Below are 6000 nucleotides of genomic sequence, written 5' to 3'. Positions count from 1 at the left end.
AAATGAACTGATTTTGTTCTGAGCACTTCTGCTCTCATGAGTCTCCTGCAGGAGTCACCACAACTCACCATAGATTTTCTTATCACTTTTATTAGCAAATCTGGATGGACTTTGAAGAGAAGGGGATTGATGCAGGCACGGCCCACTGGCTAGCTCGGTGTGCCAGGCACTGCTGTGGTTGTTGCAGGGTGTGCCAGCCCAGTGAGCACTGCCCTGCCAGGCAGGTGACATGCTTGGCATTAGCTGTCCGGTCCTGTCTTTTTTCACTCTTGGCTTGTGATTAAGATATGGTTTGTGCCCTGATGGAGCAAAGCCTGGGTTCTTAGAGCCTCTTATTCACATAACTGTAGGTGGTGTTTGTTACCCATCCAAATGTCTTGTCCTACGGAAAGGGAAAAGAACAGGCTATTGCAAATTCTATTGTGAATTCCTTTATCCTTTCCAAGTCTTATGTTGCAATTTCCTTCACAGTCTAAATAGCAAAATGCCTCCAGTCTCTCTCCACAGAGATCTGTGAAAGTTTGGAAATACAAGGCCTTGAAAAGCCTTGAAAAGGCTTGCTAGTGGGTTTATTTTGCATTGTTCTGTAGCTCTGATAGACAGCCAGTATGCTGCTCAGGCTGTAGCCTCTCTTGCTAGGAAAGGAGATGTGTATATACATTAATTGCTCATAATGAAGTTCTCATTTTTGAAGCATTGACAGTAGCCCCTCTTACTTGCTGCTCATCCTGTTGAAAACTTACCAAATCAATGTTTTTGGCATTTTGGTGTGTTTGGTTTGTTTTTAGTTTCGTTGTTGTCGTTTGGTTGTTTTTGTGGGTTTTTGGTGGTGGTGGTGGTGGTTTTTTGGAGGTTTTTTGGGTGTTTTTTTTTTGTTTTTTTTTTTTTTTTTTTTTTGTTTGGTTTGGTTTTTTTTGGTGGAAGCTGGCTGAGGCTGGAGCAAAAGCAAAAAGCAGTAATGGACATACTGTATTTTGTCTGCCATTCAGTTTGCTGCAAGTGGATTCTTCACTGTTTAAGCCTGATCATTGTATCACAATGAGATTTTGGGAACACTGGACTCAGAATCCAGTCATAATTTTACTTCTGCCTTGTTCCTTGAACTCATAAACATTAGGATGTTTGTGCCTCTTTCAGCAGGAAGGATAGAGCTTTAAAGCCAATTCCCTGTTCCCTACAGAGAAGAAAAAAAGTCTCCTGGCAGCCCCAAGCTGTTTTTAAACGAGACAAATGCCCATGGTGCCTGTCTGCCAGAGCCCCCAGCCCCTACAGCGAGTCCCCTTTTAGCACTCTGCTCCATGCAGCTATATCTGGCTCCAGTTCTTTGTTCGGGGAACGTGACCTCATCGTTGTTTTGGTATTTCCAGTGATTCAGCCTGGTCCGGGGCAGGGAGGAGTCATTCCTGGTGCAGGCTGACAGGGTGTTTGTGCGTTTCTGGAATTCCAGAGCAGCGCAGCCTCAGCCCTTCCGCTGCTTTGACAGCTCGGCTGAGGCTGGGCTGGTGCACTGCATTCCTGCCTGGCAAATGGCCTGGGCGCAGCTGGTAGAGGGGTTGATGCTCCTGCTTTTGGGGGTAATGGGGATCCCTGTCTTTGCAGGGTACCTGCTGTGCTGAGGGTGAAGAAAGCAGCAAGCAGTAGCTTGTATGTTGAGGGAAGCCACAAGGGATCTCTGCTGTGTGGGTGGGAAGAGAGTCCCACAGAATGCTCATTCCTGTTCCCGGGCTCCAGCATCCCATGACGAAGTTAACTTTGCAGCATCCACAGCAGCTTGGTAAGTGTTATGGTCCTTGTTTTTCAAGGGGGGAAACTGAGGCACTGAGCAGGAAAGTGGTCTTCTTGAGGTTTTACGCCGCTGATCTGGAGATCTCCCACATCCTTACAGACCATGGTTGCTCGAGAACTACAGGAACTCCTTGTTCTTCATTGCTGGTTTCACCCAGAGTCACTGGTGTGGGCTATATGTCTGCCTGGCACAGGGCTTATAGGCAGTGCCTGCTGGGCTGTGAAATGTCCTGAAACAGCTCCTTCCCAGCCTCTCCCTAAGATCTTCCAAGGCTTGTTTAATGGGCAGTGCATGAAGCCTGAGAATCTCTCCTCTGCTGCTGATTCTATTTGAAGGCACAGTGGAGAAAAAGACCCTGAACCCTTTGACACCTTGCTTGTTAATCTTGAGATGAGCTCAACTGGTTAGAGCATGGTGCTTATAATGCCAAGGTTGTGGGTTTGACCCCTGAATGGGACATTCACTTAAGGGTTGGACTTGATGGTCCTTGTGGGTCCCTTCCAATTCAGAATAGTCTGATGCCAACTTAGTCCCTATTCCCCATGTTCCATATTTGCTGTAAATCCAGCTGCAGTACAGCTTGTAAATTACCCTGAGATGGCAGGGAAAGAAGAATCCTGGCAGGAGATACCAAAGACGTTTAACTGGGGAGAGGTGGGTAAGTGTCAAAGATGTGGGGACCTGGAGCCTGGGGAGAGGGCCTGGACAGCAGGAGTGGGTCAGGGCAGGTGAATGGAGCAGTGCTCCAACGAGCCTTTCTCTCTGGCGTGGTGGGCTGCCGTGGCACTCTGCCCCAGGGAAGGCGTGGGGCTGGGGATGTGCAGGATGGGGAGTGGGATCGGTTTGGATTACTGCTAGCACCTACTGCATATGGAGCTTAGGATCTGATGGAGAATGCGGAATTGGGGAGGTCTCCCCTCGCTCGTGGTCACTTCACCCCATGCTTCCCCTGGCAGGCAGTGGATCCATCCATCCCTCCGTCTCACCCCGTGTCCGAGCAGGCAGGCAGTGGATCCATCCATCCCTCCCACCCCGTGTCCGAGCAGGCAGGCAGTGCATCCCCCGCACAGCCCTGCCACGCTCTCCCCGCTTTCTGCGCCTGCTGTAAATGGCTCTGTGTAACACGAGCTGCATTTCTGCCATAGCCCTCTCCTGTGCGCATCTGTATTTACTCTGGGGCTTTCATTAGCAATCTGGCCCTCGCTCCTCTCTCCTGCCCACATGCTCCCTGAGTGAGACCCTGGCACCGCTGTGCCTGACGGGGGGCAGGTGCCTGGCAGCAGCAGGAATTCCTCAGCCAGCTCCTGTCTGGAAGAAGTGCCTTGTCATCTTGGCTGTTGCCTGCCGTCCTGCATCCCCAGGGGAGCAGCCGGCCGAGACTCCCCGCAGCACGGCTCGCTGATCCCCGAGCCGGCACGGGGACGAGCTGGTTTCGCTTTGGATTATCGCTGGCTCTGCGTGCTGTGTTCCTCCTGTGGCTCTCATGCCAGTGCTGCTGCACTCGGCTTCCAGCTGCGCTGAGCTGAGCCCACGTCCTGGGGTGGTTGTATCTGGCAAGGTAGGAGCTGATCCCAATTCTGTTTGTTCTGCTAAAAGTAATGTGACCATTAATGACCAAATAATGTGACCAGTCCTGCCCCTGCCTTTACAGCATGTGTCAATTAGTGGGTTTATTTTGCATTGTTCTGTAGCTCTGATAGACAGCCAGTATGCTGCTCAGGCTGTAGCCTCTCTTGCAAGGAAAGGAGATGTGTATATACAATTTTTTTTTAACCTACATACTGGAAAAATCAAACTTTTCTGCTTCAAGATGGAGTCTTATTTTCTCTGTCTTATCTGTTCTCATGCAGCATCCTGTGCATGTTCTTCAGGTCATGTCACCTGCTTCTCCAGGAGATGTGAGAGTAGAGAGCAGTCTGATGTGTCTTGGGAGAAAGGGGGTGGGAGGAGAAACTCGCTGAAGACAGAAATCAAGGAAGTTCCAATAGGCTCGGGAATGGCTTTAGAGAAGTTATTTTTAACCCAGAAAATCAGACAGGGGAAGAGCCTCTTTTCCCTTGCATAGTCTAAAAAGGGTGGTTTGCTTTTGGTTTTTTTTTCCTTTAGTGCTTCAGGGCGCACTGTTTTTATATGGAAAGGCCTGAAGCTGCTGCTGTCCTTAGGGATGAAGGGCAGTCAGTCTTGTTAGTCTGGTGCCTCCTTTCCAGTGAACCTTGCTGACGTTTAGGGCACCTGCCCCCACCACTGCACACCTTTGCTGCTCCCCTCTCAGGAAAAGAGATGATAACCAAGAAACCCAGTCCCTGCTGGATTTCCCTGCAGCAGCCAAGGAGAGATAAAATAGGAAGGCATCAGCATTTTCTGTGTTTAGGCACAACTGTTCCCTTTTTAGTCCATAGCAGCTGGGATGTGCACTCAGCCATCCATCTTCCCCGAGCCTAATGTACCTGGGCTTCCCTCCCATATGGACAAGAGTCTGTCTCCTCAGCAGGACAGACAGGGATACCAGGCCTCCTGCAGGTGATGGCTCACTTCTGAGGACTACACCAAACAGCAAACCATGTTTTAGGGCCCGCTGTATCCCTGTGAGGAGGATAAAGGGGTGCTCTAGCTTATCCTGCGATGCTGCCAGTGGGTGTATAAATAGTGCCCACAGTGTACTATTTTGGTGACAAGCTCTTCCCAGGATTCATCCAAAGAGTTATGTGAGCAAGTGTTAAAAATAACACCAAGCCCTGCCCAAGTGCTGGCGTCATTTCAGCCAAAGTGTTGGGAATCTTCCATAGAGAGCAGCATTGGACCCTTGGTGGGGGGCAGCAGGAGGGGGCCCAGAACAGCTTCCCATATTTTCGTCCTCTTGCTGTCCTGCTGACTACAAAGGACTGTGGCCCTCAGCTTCAGCAGATGTACTGGTCACCAAGAAGGTGTGAGACTTGCTCTTCTAATTGGGTTATTTGCCACTGGGCTTTCCCTGTGTGTTCTGAGCATTATCACTGGGTCTAACGAGACGTACAGGAAATTTAATCTGGTTTTAATCTAGCCTGCTGCCAGGTCCCTGCTGGTGGCCAGAGCTTGTTGCCTCATTAGAAAGTCTTGGGGTGTAGAATGGGATATGGAGGCGTTCTGGTTCTGGGTTAGGTTTATCCTGAGGACTGGTAGCTGGAGATTAGTTTAACTGTGGAAAGGGTATTAAATGTCTGTTGCATTATGGCTGTAGCTCTGGACATTCTTGGCATCCATATAAATGTGACGGTGGTCACAAGGGTTCTTGGGATGAAGGAAGAGACGAGATCTTTGACTCTGTTATCAGAAGGCTTGATTTATTATTTTGTGATATATACATCTATTAAAACTATACTAAAAAGAAAAAGCAGGAGAGCTTTTCAGAAGCTTGCTAAGCTAAGAATAGAATAGAAAGAATGATAACAAACTCCGCTCTCTCAGACTGTGTCTGAGCGAGCTCAGTTTTGGATTGGCCATTATTTCTAAACATCTAAGATGGGCCAATCCAGACGGACCTGTTGCATTCCACAGTAATTTATTGTTTATGTCTATCTCTGAGGCTACAGAGTCTCAGAAGGAAAAATCCTAAGGAAAGGATTTTTAACAAAGAGAATGTCTGTGACATATAAACATGAACATTATCCCAATTTTTTTCCCTTTTCATGGTGTAGTTGGTGTCTATAACTGAGATCTGGACAACACAGCAGAAATACCTGGGGAGCTACGCATCTTGAGCTGTGCAGCCAGTGCAGGATGCACCATCCCACTATGAAGCTGGAGCCGTGGTTTGTTCCCCTCAGGCTGCGTTTTGCTTGTTGTTGGTCAGGTTCTTCTCTGGTTATGCAATTCTGCTACTGCCAAGCTGCAGCAGCATCATGGTGGGTGCTGGAAGGCAGGAGACCTCCCTGGAAGGCAGCAGACCTCCCTTAGTCCTTGTGCTCAATGTGTTAAGCCCAGAGCTCACAAAAAGGCTTTTTGAGGGGTTTATGCTCAAAGAAGCCCTGTCTGAAGAAAGAGCTAATGACTCTTGCAGATAGATGGGTGATGTGGCTCCACTCTGGCCTGGTCTCATATGGAATGTAGAAGCCCCTGTGGGAGTAGAGCACCCATTGCTTAATTACACAGCTTAATACATGAAGCCTCACACACAGGAGAAGAGGTGAGATGTCCTCTGGATGCAAACACAGGGGCAAAGCTGGGGCTCACCTGTT

Source organism: Camarhynchus parvulus, chromosome Z (genome assembly GCF_901933205.1).
Source record: "Camarhynchus parvulus chromosome Z, STF_HiC, whole genome shotgun sequence".
Classification (NCBI taxonomy): Eukaryota; Metazoa; Chordata; class Aves; order Passeriformes; family Thraupidae; genus Camarhynchus; species Camarhynchus parvulus.
The sequence above is the reverse complement of the archived record's forward strand: the minus strand, read 5'-3'. Positions refer to the sequence as shown.